Source organism: Chionomys nivalis, chromosome 3, assembly GCF_950005125.1.
Source record: "Chionomys nivalis chromosome 3, mChiNiv1.1, whole genome shotgun sequence".
In the NCBI taxonomy this organism is placed as follows: domain Eukaryota; kingdom Metazoa; phylum Chordata; class Mammalia; order Rodentia; family Cricetidae; genus Chionomys; species Chionomys nivalis.
In genome coordinates this window covers 16,895,099-16,911,210 of record NC_080088.1, presented here as the reverse complement: position 1 = coordinate 16,911,210, position 16,112 = coordinate 16,895,099, and the positions used below count along the sequence as shown (strand labels likewise).

The following is a 16,112-nucleotide window of genomic DNA, read 5'->3' as shown; positions in this document are numbered from 1 at the left end:
TTTCTTTCTTTCTTTCTTTCTTCCTTTCTTTCTTTTTCTTTCTTTCTTTCTTTCTTTTCTTAACATTCTAAGGCTTCCATTTTCAATGAAGAAATGTTACAGCTGGAGAAATTTTGCATTTCAAGGGAATTAATCCTTCTTTGAAAGCTCAAATATGAGATGATCCCATTCAAAATATTAAAAAAACAATCTTAATAGATCTTTATATTTTCTGAAAAATTTCTTCCTAGTTAATTTTTATAGTCTGAAATTTATGATATGATCAAAACATAATTACTTTTGTCAAATGTTCTATGATCTTCATCCTAATATGTTTATCCCATGTCTTTTTCATTGGGATATTGGATGCACAATAAGAAAACAAATAAACAAAAAGGGTTTTTTTTGTATGTTATTATTAAATGACTTAGCTTTTTTCTCTAAATGTTGAAGTGTTAATACTAAGTATTCCTCTGAAGATCCATTTCAACCTAAAAATCTATACACCTCAAAGACTGTGCCTTCACCTGTAATTTGAACCTCAATATGCCTAAAATGTGCAGCAATTAGTCTTTCTGTTTCTCCACCTTTTTATTTCACCCTTTTCCCATTTTAATCCTCTGTTAAGAGCTAATGTCATTTTTTTTGTAATGTATATTTTATATTTCTGTCCATGTCTCTGAAGTTAATAACCATCAGATTTGAATGACAAGGTATGATTGCACCTTAAGCACATTAAATAGTTTAGAAATTATAGCTCCTATATCAAAAGGCAAAAAAATTCATACAGTAATATACCACAAACATAAAACTCAGATATTTAGGAATGTGATACTGGGGAAGATTTACACTCCTATGCCCTCTAGAATGTTTCTTTCTATATACTCAGGCTCTCTTCTCGGATCTGCAATGTCAGCAGCAACCAGAGGCTTATTGGAATTGCAGAATATCAGGTCTCACCCCAAATTCAATAATTGGCATGTGTATTTAAATACCTTGCAGACATTTTTTTGTGTCTCTTGACCCACTTGCTAAAATAGATAGTTCTGTAAAGCACCTTGGAAATATGAATTTTCTAAATAAATTAATATCCACAACTAAGACAATTTGCCTTTCACAAGTGCACCTAAGAATGTTTGTGCAGGTTTAAGTTCCTGAAGTGTGGTTTTATTCTCACATATTCCTTTTGTCTCCCATCTTCTGTGTTCAGATAAGCTGTTTATTTTAAATAATAAATATAGCTGGAGGCTGGGGTTTCAGCTTCATAGCAGAACCTGTACTCACCATGTATGAAGTAAAAAATCATTCCCATTATGCAAAATACTAATTTAAGAAATTTGTGAATTTTAAAATATTTTACCTTTAGCTATGTGGCGTATACATGTGCCCCTGTGAGTGTGCTTACATGGACATTTGGGTGTGGGTTGCTTTCCAGGAGTTCTCCAACTTCATTGATTCACAGTATCAGCATTCTTAATTTTAAAAGCTTACAAAATCAATTAAATTAGACATGCTAAATCTGTTACATAATCTGGAGCCCTCTGATTTGCAAGCTCTTGTATAAAGTAGGTGATGTCAGAGACTGAATGTGTATGTTAGACTCTTGATTCTTTTTGGAAGTAGTGGCATCTTAATATGTACATTGCAGTTAGATATGCCAAAAAGTACTTGGTTTCTGTAAATTTCAGAAATACATTTACCTAGAGTACTGCCTGCTCTCATCAAAGAACAGTGTAAATTTTTATAAGAAATTTTTAAGAATTTTTTTTTGAGACAGGGGTTCACCATCTAACGGTCCAGCTGTCATGGAACTAGCTCTTGTAGACCAACTTGGCTTCGAACTCACGGATATCCATCTGTCTCTGCCGCCCAAGTGATCAGATTAAAAGTGTGTGCCACAATTTTTTTTTACCAGTTACTTCTGTTTAAATCAGGAATAAAATCCTATGCCTTCCATGCTATTTGAATGTATCTCACCTTAGTATATTTTATATTCCCCTTATTTATTTGTTTATTATTTTCTATTCATTCTCTTGAAATTCATGCCCAATAACCCTGGAGACCTTACTATTTCTTCATCTTATGGAAAATAGTGTCTCAGAATTTTCATCTATCCACATACTCCAGTGCCTAATGCTGCCATCCTTGATGAAGTTTGTAAATCAATAATCACTCATTCAATTCTAACACCCACATCATCGGTTTTAGCTCATAGGATTTCTACTATTGCATGTTGGTACTACGCTTTATTCTTTTTTTTTTTTTTCTGGGATCTTTTTTTTTTTATTTTTAGGAGAGATACTTGCATATTGTATTCAGTTTACCTTCAATTAGAATTGTGATGCTTGCCAGGTACATAACAGATTCTTGACTCTAGATGTATGAATACATTATATCTTGTTTGAAAAGTTTGCGTGACATTACTCAGAGCTGTAGGCAGTTCTGTTTTATTTTATGGAAAGTAGTATATAAGTGTGACTACAATTTTATGCAAGTCTGTCGACTATCTGCAATTTATAGTCATTTTTTAAAATTTTACATACATTTAGATACACTATATATCTGCATATTATTTATGTTTGGTAATCACAGAAATTTTTGAATGTACATTATTTTATTTCCAACTATACCTTAACTATACCAATTTAGAGACATACATAACCTTCTCTTTATTAGAATCCCCTTTAATACAAGCACTCAGGAGGCAGAGGCAGGTAGATCTCTATGAGTTCGAAGCCAACCTGGTCTACAAGAACTAGTTCCAGAACAGGCTCCAAAGTTACAGAGAAACCCTGTCTCAAAAAAAAATTTAATAAGTCATATTAGTAAACATTTATTATTAGTCAATATATTAATAAATATTAAACATTTATTACCAATTCTACTTAAAGTGCACATATGAGGTGTTCTCTTCTGCTTTATATGAACAAAAAACAACTTAACCTCTAACCCAGATTAATGAAATACTACATCTATATTAAGAAAAGCCTTTTCTTTACTGTATTTAGATGGCAATACAAATTAATTTACCGAGAATAATAAATACAATTTGAGTGTATTTATTTACCATTTTATAAAAGAAATTGGATATTGTATTGCTTTCTTCAGGTTTGCCTGTTAGTCTAGTAACAATTTGACACTGAAATAGGCCTCTTTAGGAAGAATATATTAAAATATAGGGAGCCATTTATCCCTGCAATTATGTTTAATGGTTTTAAAAATATTTTTAAAAATACTCTTCCTTTAACTTCATTTACAGTTTTGTAAAATTGCTACTTAAGCATGAGGCATAGCCTTGGGAGTATGTGCTATCTATTAGCTAGGATTTGATTTTAGTTCCCTCTTACTTTATTATAGATTACATTATAGGATGTAACATATTAAACAATAAATATTTGACATTACAGTGTGGAAAAAAATGATAAAGGTTTATTAGATGTATTAATGAATATACTGCCATGTATATCCTTGTAAATAGTTTTCAGTGATAAATTAGAAAATTCTGATGAAGTAATCTCTTTCCTGATGCTCTTGGCACAGAATGAAAATGGTATTGTTTATAATTCTTGTATAAGAAATATTGAAATATGTTCTCTGAAACATTGATAATAATTTTGGAGAAAGAAAAGAGAAAATTCTAAATTATCTTAATTACTTTAATAGTGAGAAAAATAAAAGAATTCTTTCAAAAAATAATTTCATTTTGTTTGAATTTTGTAATATACTTTTTGTTAATTTATTTGATACTTTTACATATGTCTGCAATTAATTCCAATCATATTAACTCCCAGACTGCCTCCAACTGCTCTTGAATTCTCCAGACCAAAGTCCACATGGACACTACTGCTTATATGTTTTATTTTTTAAATTTTCTTTGTATTTGCCCCTAGAAGCCTGATTATTGTAGTCTGTTTATGCATCAGTATCATTTAATGGAGCATGCTCAGCCTACCAAAGGAAAAATCCCCTGTGGAAAACTGACTTTTGCTCTTCTAAATGTTATGGATTCCACCTCAGCTAGGTATGGGAGCTCCAGAGCTCCTCCTGCAGCCAGACAATATGCTATCTGGTACATTCTTCTCCAGCACTATGCAGGTAATAGCTGCTGTGAATACTTGAGAACAAAGGGGCAATGTCCACACCTTACAGCAGTCTTCTCTGAACTCTGGGCCTTCCTTCCTCCCTTTCTGAGATGTCCCCTGAGCCCTCTGGAGAATGTTACTGTAAATCAATACAGATAATAAATTGAATGAAGGCTTAAAAGATGAACCTGATGAATGATAGAAAGGGTAGCTATGTTTCAATCACTTGCTTCCTGTGCTATTTAATCACTTTTACCCTCTTAATTACTTCCAAGAGTAGAATAGCTCATTTCTTTTTAAGGGAGTAGTGTGTGGCCACTTCTCCAACTTATATAGCTAGGGTTCACAGTAACAATTATTGTTCTTTCCAGGTCTGTGAAGAATTGTGTTGGGATATTGATGGAGAATGCATACGAATATATATGCATTCTTCTACATGTTGACATACAGTTATGCCAGCACCATTTGTCAAAGATGAAGATCTCAGAAAATGAAATGATATCCTATGTTCTTGGATAGGTAGGATCAAGAAAATAAAAATGGCAATCCTGCCAAAAGCAATCTGCAGATTCAATGCAATCTCCAATTTTTCATAGAACTCAAAAGAACAATACTTAACTTCATATGGAAAAAGAAAAAGGCCAGAATAGCCAAAACAATCCTGTATAATAACAGAATTTTTAGAGGCTTCACCATCCCTGACATCAAGTTCTGTTATAGAGCTAAAGTAATAAAAACAGCTTGGTATTGGCATAAAAACATACAGGTGAACCAATGGAATAAAATTTAAGGCTCAGATATTAATTTACACACCTATGAACATCTGATTTTTGACAATGAAGCTAAAATCATACAAAGAGAAAGGAAAGCCTCTTATTTTATAGGAGTTCCACACTAGAAAGCAAGATGCAAGAGACCTGACATATCAATTCTCAACTTCATTCTCCCTTTCAATTATGTGGTTATATAGAACAGTAATTCTTGCCTAGAATTTGGTTTATTTGTTAATTCTCAACTGGAGTTCTGGTTAAAACCACTTCCATGGAAGCAGCAACTTCAGCAAGTATCGCTGAAGCCTAGCATTATTAGAATGTAGTATGCATAGTAACAGTTTTAGGTACTTCCAAACAGAAAGTAAACAATGCATGAAAGAATGTAAAGAAAACTTAAAAGGGGGTATATATTACCAAACTAATTGTCCTATATCATATATATATATAAATATATATATATACTTTTAAAGGAAGTAGTGCATGGCATATATATATATATATGTGTGTGTGTGTGTGTGTGTGTGTGTGTGTGTGTATGTGTAGCAGTAGAATGAGCGGGCCGAGTCCCGCTTCCGGGCTATCTTAACCCCTGAAATAATCACATAGAAATTGTGTTAATTAAGTTACAGCCTCACCCATTAGTTCTAGCCTCTTATTGGCTAACTCTCACATCTTGATTAGCCCATTTTTATTAAATCTGTGTATCACCACGTGACTATGGCTTACTGGCAAGATTCTAACCTATGGCCGTCTCAGGCCAGAAATTCACAGCATCTGCCTTCTTCCCAGAATTCTGTTGTCTACTCCACCCACCTAAGGGCTGTCCTATTAAAAGGCCAAGGTAGTTTCTTTAATAACAAATGAAAGCAACACAAATACAGAAGGACCTCCTACCTCATATATATATATATATGTATTATATGATATAATACTATATATGGAAAACATGCATTGTTTTATTTTCAAATGGTTCCCAACCCATTCAAATCACCTCATTACATCTCAATGTTAGTAACCTATAGGTTTTTAGAAAGCTAAAACTTACAGAACTGTTTCTTGAAGGAGCTCATTGTCAAGTTAAAAGAGCCCCTATATGATCAAATTTCTTCTCTAGCTGTTTTCAGATTTTCAAGTTATGTTGAAGCATGTCTTCTAAAAATCTTGCTTAATGTTTATGTTTAGTTTATCAAAATATTTATTCACACTCTGGACCTTTAGTTTTGCCTTCTTCTGTACAGTGTAATAAGCAGAACATTTGTAGGAGTGATGCTCTGCATCATAGTGTCTGGAAACCTATTCAAACAGCACTAAGTACTAAAAGTAATTTTTAATTTTCTCAGATATACACCAAGGAAAATAGAACCTTGTGTGTACAGAACAACATCCAGAATGGCATCATTTCCTAAGGGAACTGTGTTTGCCTTGGCTTTTTCTTTTTTTTTTTTTGTTCATGAACAGGAATTTTTTCTCAGTCTGATGCTCTATCCCTGAGCACAGACCTTATAAATGTCCCATTCTCAATATTTCATATCCTAATATTTATTTCTGTTAATATCATAGACACTGATTTCTCCATTTCTCAACCAATATCTCAGTTTTATCCTTAGCCTTAACTATGAAAACAGCACATTCCTATAAAGATTTCAGAATATTTATTGGTTGCAGGGATGTTTCAAAAATTAACAGTACTCATTGATCTTTTAGAGGACCCAAGACTCACATATTGACTTAAAATAATCTATAACTCCTGTTTCTATGCATTTGCTGCCCTCTTCTTACATTTGTGAATAGAAGACATGTAAATGGTGCACTTACATATGTGGCAAAATAACCTTACATGTAGTTTTGGAATAACTAAATCTAAATGAAGTAAGATTAAAAAAAATTCAAGTTAATTCATTGTAAACTGAAAAATAATCCATAATGACACTGTTCACAGCTACCACACAATCAAGAAAATCACGTCATACTAAAAGTATGAGTGTTGACTTTTAAAGAGTTGTAGTTTTATATGAATTTTTTGTATTTATTTTAATTTTTAGGTATATACTTTTAGTAAGTGATTAGTTATCTATAAGTATTTTTGTTGTCTTAAAATGTCATTTGAAGTATAAAGACAATGTATGTCTTGTGTTTTAAATAATAAAGTGCATACAGGTTATAAATTAGTATACAACCAAAATGTAAAAGAACCTAAAACAGTGAGTTAAATTATTAGTATTACTTCTGACTGAGTTTAGTCTTCAGAGTTGAAGGGTAATTATCAATATATCACCTAAGTGATATTAATTTCAGGAAAAATTACACATTCTTAAATGGAATGTATTGATAATAAAATTCAGACACTAGTATTTGATAGCTAATTGCAAGGACTGTAAATTCATCTAAAAACTTATAAAAGTCACATGTTGACCTCTCTTCCATTCATCTTCCGGTCTTCCTATAATTGGTTTGCTTGAAGATGAAAACTGCCTTAGAACAGAAAGAAAGAAATAATAAAAAAAATAAAGATAAAAGACAAAAGTAAGCTTGATGGGTAGAGACAAGAGCTGTATGAATGAGCAGAAGCAAAGGATAGCAATACAAGTGACAGCAAAAACTTCTTAAAGGGGGAAAAAACCTAATAGGGAAAATATCCCTGTTGAATCTTCATAAATGGTCAATTAGTGAACATATTGAATATCTTAAAAAAATAAATACATACATTGTTCCTTGGCCTTTACTAATGAAATAGCATATCAGGAAATAATATTCAGTGTCATTAGTAATACATAAAAAGGAGCCTGCAACCAGCACATTAACTTTTATTGTTGTTTCAGATCTCTTGATGTGATTTTATGTAATAATTCATATTGCTAATGTAACAGTAAACCTCACAATCAGGGGATATCAGGAAAAGTTAAATATTATATTTTCCTAATAGACCTCACCAGATGTACCATTTAAAATAAATTAGAAATGAGAGATTAGAAAGAGCAGAGACTAATGAGGCACATATATGTCAAATGAAGGAAGATTGGAACATCTGTTTATGTGAATCAAAAAAGTCTTTAATTATAAAATGGGGTACCCAAGAACAGTTTTCACTTTTCCTTGTATAGAAAACATCACTATTACTGTCAATTTTAGGACATCTGTAAATGGCACACATTCTTTAATTTTCTAAATGTAAGCAGAATTAATAAAATGTTGGTTGTATTTCAATGTTTCAATTCACTTCACATTTTTAATACTTAAGGACTTAAATATCTTTTTTGATATTTTAAAATTCCATAGACCCAATATCTATGATTCTCTATGAGCACATGATAGGCACTCAATTATGACACAGAAGAAGCTGGGAGAATGACATATTCAAAATTATCTTTATTTATGCACACACAAGTAAATGAAAGCTGATAAAGTAGAATTCATTCTTTATACCATAGTTTACATTATTCAATATATTGAGCATTAACATTTTTCTTTGAAATTGTTTTTTAAAGGATACTTTGAGCAGTATCTCGTCTCCTTATGGGACTTTATTACTATGATTGTGTAAACAGGGTTCTTCCTATCCTATGAGCAATTCTAAGATTTTCCTGAATTTGGATCAGTTTCCAACATTCATTCTATCTCAATGTTATTAAACTTCCAAGGGTCCCTACATATAGTGCATTTTGTTCTATATATTAGCTAATTCTGTTTTCTATGAAGACCAACATTTTTGTGTAGAGACTGTTTTCCCTATTAGGACAATGCTGAACTTCACCAAACACTGACTCTTATCAATGCCTGCTAATTGACAGTAGATACAGTATCTTTTAGTAATGTTTGTCTTCTCAGCTCCCTTCACCCTTTTATTTTATTTTTTACTCTTTGAGATTGTGAGACACAGTAACATAAATTTACCAATTAATTTAGAGGATAACTGAAGGCCAAATGTACAAATGACAAAATTCAGGGGAATATGATTACCCTTAATGAGTCTATAAAGGGATTATAGCATTTGTTTTTTCTGTTGCAAGTCTTGTGAAAACCTAATTCCTCACCTCTTGGATTTTTAAACAACCCCTCTCTGAATTTGGCAAATGATGTAACAGATAGAGAAATGTTATACTCCAACTAAGACTGTACAGATATTAGTGACCTAGGGCAGCGAACATTGTTAACAAACCAACAAACAATACAAAAGAAAATGTAAGCAAAACACCTTTGTACATGGATTGTGTTATTGTACTTAAACATTCCTTTCTGCTTGTTTATCTCGCTGTGAACACAAGGGAGGCCACTAGATTCTATGAGGTGACTCTATGCATCCTCTATGGCTGGTCTTATCATTATCCCAAATGTCCTTTTGGATTTATAATAGTTTCTTCTTTGGAACAGAAATAGTATCTCTCAGATGCTACAGATCAGGTCACTTGTGTTCTGTGTGGAACAGAGAATGATATTAGAAAGCCGTGCTGTTAGTTTAGAATGAGTTGCTATATTAGGCCAATAACAAGCAAAATAAATGAATAAATAGCAAGTAGCTTGTAGAAAGAAGCAGCAGGCAGAACATAATCAATCAGGGACTCCAGCATCCCCCACAGACCACAGGATTGAGAGAGTGAACCAAGGAAATGTCATCAAATTGGTAACTCACAAACATACAGCCGAAATCCACTCAGGGCATCAGGTGTTTGCTGAGGCAGCTAGCTGACATCCACAGATCTACATCTCCTGACAGTACATTTGTCTCCACAGATCTCTGCCTTCTCTTTCCCACTCTGTCGCATTTTTGTATATTATGAGATAAATAATAGTTTATTTATAATACACTTCATTTGAAAATAGTTTTTCTGTTAGCTGTTCCCAAGGAGACTGTTCATACCACTGAGCTGTGTTGCTGTTATTCGGTCTCCTGAATAGAACAGGGTGAGAATGGGGTGGTGGTGGGCAGCCTGATATCAGACAATGGATTTTGTCTTCAAATAACCATGAAGGAGTCTGGCACAGAAATTTTCTCTGCTCACACAAAGTATGCTCATTAAGCTTGTAAACAAATGATCAAGATATTTCAATTGTATAGAATAATATGGAATGTGAGTAGTTCATATTAAGATCTAACTGTAAAATATATTGGATTTGCCTAATGTCACAAACTGCTAGTCTTGTTTCCATCATCTGCTGTAATTAAACTATTGAAACATATTAGCTGAAATAGTATACATGGCTAAAATAATTTTCTATTTTTTTATTAGTTTTAAAAATTTGGCTACAAAATCCTTTAAATTGTTTCTTTCGTCTTCAGTGTATATATACTATTGCTTTTCTGTCATTTTTTAATTTCCCTTTCCAATTCCTCCCTCCAAACACTCCCATGTCTCTCTCCTTGCTCTTTTTCAGATGCAGTCTTCTTTTCTTTAATTAATGCATAAGTGTTATTGGCTGAGTTCATATACTATTATATGTATGTATATTTTCAGGGCTGATCATTTGATGTTGGATAATCAATTGGTTTGCTAATTCTTGGGGAAGACTCTTCTGTTCTCTCCCTTAAATGCCTGCAGTTCTTTGTCTAGGTTTGAGACTTTGTGGAATCTTGTTCTTGTTCAGTTTAGATGTCATGTTGATGAGACTTCATAGGGTCAGGTTCTGACATTTCTAGGAGACTCAACTCTATGTATTGACTCAAATCCCAACCACACAATTTAGTGAATGAAGGATATCAGATCTGCTATTTTACCAAAACCCCTCAGTTTCTTTATCTGCCAAATGGAAAAGTAGTGGTTTAAGTTGTCAATAAATATTAAGCATTTAGATTATTCACTAACAGTTAATTGAAAGTTTTGTTTATTGTATAATGAGTAACCAGTTAAATATTTAAGCTTGTTCTTTGTGTCATTCTTCTCCTTTGTCTTTGTTGGTTAAATCTGATTTCATTTGTTCTTTCCAGACATATTGGCATATAATTGAGTCAGGTTACATTTTGTTTGCATCAGCCAAATAAAAACAGATTTCTCAAGAATACACGCAGGGCAATAGATAATTGTGTTAAGACTCAGCCTGATGTCATCACCAACCAGTTTTATCTTTTATCACAGATATGATTGAAGACAATTTCGTGTTTACTTTTTATAAGTGACAGATTTTATCACTATGTATCACCATATGTGTGCTTGTGTGTTTGTACACATGGTCCTGACTGTGTACTGTGTGTTTAATAATTGCTATATTCAATCATAAAAGGTGATTGTTTTTTATACATCTGAAACAAAGGAGCATATTAATCAGGCAAACATAAAGCTAGCAATTTTATGGTTTACTTTCAAAAGCAGTATGGAATTTTGTAATATGAGTAAATTATATGTAACTATTAAATAGAATTTTTACATCTGAGTCAAAGCTTAATATATTTGCTCAAAATTTACAATTTGATTGTTGAATCCATAAATGTAAATCTATACACGATTATATACTAATGAAGAGAAAATATTTGTTTCATAATTTTGGAATATATTTTGGGATAGTAATTTTTATTAAATATATGTATGTTCATATATGCATATATATACATATATTTAATGAATTATCTATACTTCTGTTGATAAAATTAAATAATTCCTTTTTTCTTTTAGTAAATTTCTATTATCTAAATATCTTGAGAAAACAATTTCTCTAAGCATACATAATATGATTTTGCATTTTTGAGTATAGTGGTGAGCGAGCTGTGTACAAGTATGTTTCCTTTGGCTATTCTATAGTGTGTGTCCCTTCTCTAAGTTGCAAAAACCAATTCGGCATCATTTTATCAATGCATAGGATTTTCATACATGACTATAATAGTATAGATTTTAAGATTTTTGTCATTGTTATGTCTTACAATAATAACTCTCAGATTCCATGCTTTACTTCACTGGTTTGTCAATAAAAACACAAAGTTGGTAAATAACTTTTTTTATACCATATAGGTATTTGTCTTTCTCTAGTAAACCTATCCTCATTTATTTTGTTTCTCATTCCAGAAACATTTGTCCAGTTACATAATAAGATAATGATCATCTAGAACTTACCTAATTCTTTATTGTACAATACAAGATGAATTTCAATGCATTATGACAGTAAGAACTTCAGAATGGTGTTTTAGGTTTGTGAATCATGAACTTCCTGCCTGATTTCAAGCTGGTGATGATTAATCAAATTGCCTTTTACCAGGTGGACATTGACCACGCTCCCGAGGATTCAACAAATAAAGCTCTACAGGGGGTGCTCATCCTAGGCATTCTTTTATTATTCCTTAGTCGTTCACTTTGTATCATAGTTTATCGTTTAAAAATTCTTTAAGTAAGTCATAATATTCTGCTAAATGCCCTAATTTTTCCTAGTTGGTTTTTACTAGTTATTATAACTAAAATTTAAAAAAGGATTTGGTCATAATACATTTTGAATTGTAAAGTAATATAATCAAAGGACATATGGAAAGTGCTATTGTAAATCTACAGTGAAAAAAGTTATTTACCAAAGTGCTACCGGAAACCAAGAGATTTTACAAATCTTTTTTTTTTTTTTTTTCAAATTTTTAATGACAAAAAAATGTGTCTCCGTTTTAAGATTTTCCTAAAAAGGCCAACATCACAGTTGACCTCAGAAAGGCATTTTCTTGGACAGTGTAGTGGGGTCTTAAATTTAGAGCAGAGTGTAATAATGTTAACGAATCTAAAAATATCCTGCTATATAGTTAAGAAATTTCTGTAAGACATTGGTATCCATTCGAAATGTTGTGCTTTGACAAGTGCTGCTGATCTTCAGTGTTTTATAATATATAAGCATCGTAAAACACTTAAGAGGCCAAAAATAATACCACCTTATTCTTAGTTTAAAATGGAATTTAAAATGTCTTCTAATCACTTTTCTTTATTTGTGACAATCATGTAAGAAAACAATAGAAGAGAGGAGGGTGGAATTTACTCATCTTTTTTTTTTCTAGAGATTTATGACCAAGGTTATTGTCTCATTGTTATGAGCCTCAGGAATGCAGAGCATTTTGGCTGTGTTTGTGTGTGACACAGTAAACTTCTTGCCTCCTTTGTTAGTAAGTTGGAAAACAATGGAGACAGAAGTAAGATATAAACACTGTGGTTATGCAAACAGGAAACAGTTCCCATCATATCTACCACATTATGATGGATTATCTCTGAGATGGATTAGCCACATAAGTGGACTGTCTCTAAGAAGGTCAATTCCTTCATTATGCTATCAGTGACTTCATCTACCAGCTGTGATCAAAAGACATATGAGATGCACCTTGTTTAAAACATAACATACCTTGTATCTAAAGTTGAATTGTCTTATATATATGAATGATAGAATTAACAAGATGACCTTAATATTGAACAAGAGCATGTAAATGTATGCAAATATGTTAATTAAAGCTATTTTTATGAAGTAATTTTTCTTTATTTGTATTTATAATTTATAAACTTTATCATAATTAAGTTATATATGTTGATGCAAACCAAGTGGAAATTCTAATAAAAATAACATTCATGAATTACTATTATCCTTGCCAGTAATGAAATGTTTGATTTTTTGGTTCTCCAACTACATCCAGAAGTAATGTGTACATGAACAATGTGATATACCGCTTAGTAATTCTGTCCTTGTATTGTGTGTGTGTGTGTGTGTGTGTGTGTAACAGGATCTCTTTCAGTGTCCTAGGTTTGCCATGAACTCTTATCATCCTGCCTCTAATTTCTGTGCCATGAAAATGGTATGCTACTACATGTGGACTCTGTTTGTATGGGAATACATAACAATCAAATAAATATTTTTTCACTTGAGTAGAATCAAAGTAAATGCATTTTCCTATGTCAAATTTTTCATCCATGTTATTTGACTTACCTGAATGTGTATAATCTTCAAACACTAAGATGGTCCAGCTTTGTTATAATGTACACATGTGTGTTCCCATACTTTTATATTTAACAGAACTGACCATGAGCAGAAGTTAAATAAACACTGCAATTTTCCTTCACATTGTGAAGAAACACTATGAAAAACATTGACTTTTGTCCATTTAGTATCACCTTCAAAATGTAAATTTTGGTGATTTAGGACTACAGAAAGAGTAGTTTATTGTTTTCAATAATGCTCTGCAATTTTTTAAAAAGTTGAAAATATACATATTATATGTTAATATGTATATATATTTTAATTTTTAATGAAATTCTGTATGATGGTGTCAGACAGGAGGGTTTAGAAATCTCAAACTCTATGGTTATATAAGTTTATAAGGGATCAGTTATTACACTTGCTTTCAAACAGTAAGGCTCATTGAAAGAATTCCGTTTATTTCAGAGCTGAAGGATTTTATGCACATTTAAAGCTGAAAGTTATTCTTCATACATTTCTTTGTTCATAACTCTGTTGCACACAGTTTTCCTCAATTGTATAGCACACAAAGTGTTAAAGATGAACAACAAGACATAAGTACTTGTACATTTGAGTCAGTATTAAAGCTCCTATAATCAATTCAGATCCCTAAACCATCATGGCAGGAAAGAGCTTTTAATTAGACATCTCATGATTAAGGTGAAATTTCTCACCTGCAATGGCTAAACCAACTTTTGTGACAGCACTTATGAAAGCCAAGTATGAAGCTGGGAAAACCAATTACATCGATTGTGAACATTTGAGTGTTGAAGAACTCATGTGCTACAGATAACTTACTGATGATCTAATATCCTTCCTACAGTGTGTCAGTCATTTCTTAAAGGATATAGTTGAAAATTAAAAGAAAGTTAAAGGAAGAGAATCATGTGTCAAGTCAAAGGTTAGGATAATTCAGGCTTAGTCCTGAACAGTGCTCATACAAACATATGTTTACACACACACACACACACACACATATATTCATATACATATACATATATGGGGGTTGCGTGCATATGTATATGCATATTTTATGCATATAATTTGAAATATAATGCAATATTTAATGTATATAGTATATATTGTTAATAAATTGTGTGAAATCCTCAGGTTTACTGAACTGAGCATTAATGATATGTACTGTAAGATATAAGTCAAGATAATTAACGTTCTTAAAATTTACAACAGACAGAAGAAGAATTGGTGGATTGGCATTCCTCTTTTGCTTATGAATCAAACATACTCACTATTCTACAAGTTCACCCCAAGCACTGTGCTTTTCTGTCTTCCCTTTATGGCTTATGATAACTCAGTATATAGATTCACTTAATGTTATTTTGCTGTTTTCTTCTTTCTTCCTGCCAAATAGCACAGATTAAGATATGAATTATTTGATTCTTCATAGGTTTAATTTCTGATATTTTTAGCTTTCCTTCTTTTATTCTTTCTACTCTTCATTCTTTATTGTCATGTCTTCTTGATCCTTCATCTTTCACAGAGAACTTACCATGTTGGTTGCCTCAAAATAGGGCTTTCACATTTAAATTCCACAAATAAATAAAAATAAATAAATAAGTAAATAAACAAGTGATTAATTCAAGTGGGAATCTGTTAGCTTTTAAGTTTAAATGGAAGCTTTAAATAGCATATGCAAAACAAAAGTTTGGTTTTAATTATAAAGCTTTTCTTTTAGAGAGGAAATAATGTTTTGTGTTTTAACAAATGAGGCAACATGTAGAAATTTATGCCCATGTTTATGAAAGAGCTAAAGATTGCAGAGAGGGAAACAGCTGTATGAGCTAGTCCTGTCAGCAGAGATAATGAGGACATATGCCAGGGACTCGCAGAGGCCAAGCCAATGCTACCTCATGTATATTAACCTGGAAAGCTCCAGCTACTCAGTGTTAAACCAAACAGCAGGATGCCCTGCAATCACACAGAATGGGAAATTCTAGTATTGTACAAATATGATAACTTCCAAAAGTCTCAGGTGACCCGATTTTGTTTTTGTTTTATTACTACCAAGTAGATATAAACATCTTCATTTACTCACATATAAGGACAATTACCTTGAGAATGTTCTCTCTTTTGATTTTGCCTACAGTGACCTCTTTCGCAGTTGCTACGGGTTTTCTCTAGCTTGTTTCCTCTCCAGTCACTGTGGTCTTCAGTCCCTTATCTACATATAGCTAAGGGAACTCATGGCATCTTTGTCCCTCGAAATATACTTTGGTCAGGACATATTGTGTCTTATGTATTAAAGTAACAGTAAGATGCTCTTCCCTTTGATATTTTATAGTATCCTAGATTCTAGATAATTTAATACCTTAAATTCCATACGTGGCAGTATATCAATATTGCACACACACATATCACAACACTA

General features: G+C 32.1%; 1 protein-coding gene across 2 annotated transcripts in view; it reads left to right on the top strand.

Annotated features, from left to right (window-relative positions):
• Ncam2 (neural cell adhesion molecule 2) overlaps positions 1 to 16,112 on the top strand; it is a 403,308-nt gene that overhangs the window by 65,920 nt on the left and 321,276 nt on the right. The window lies entirely within an intron of this gene.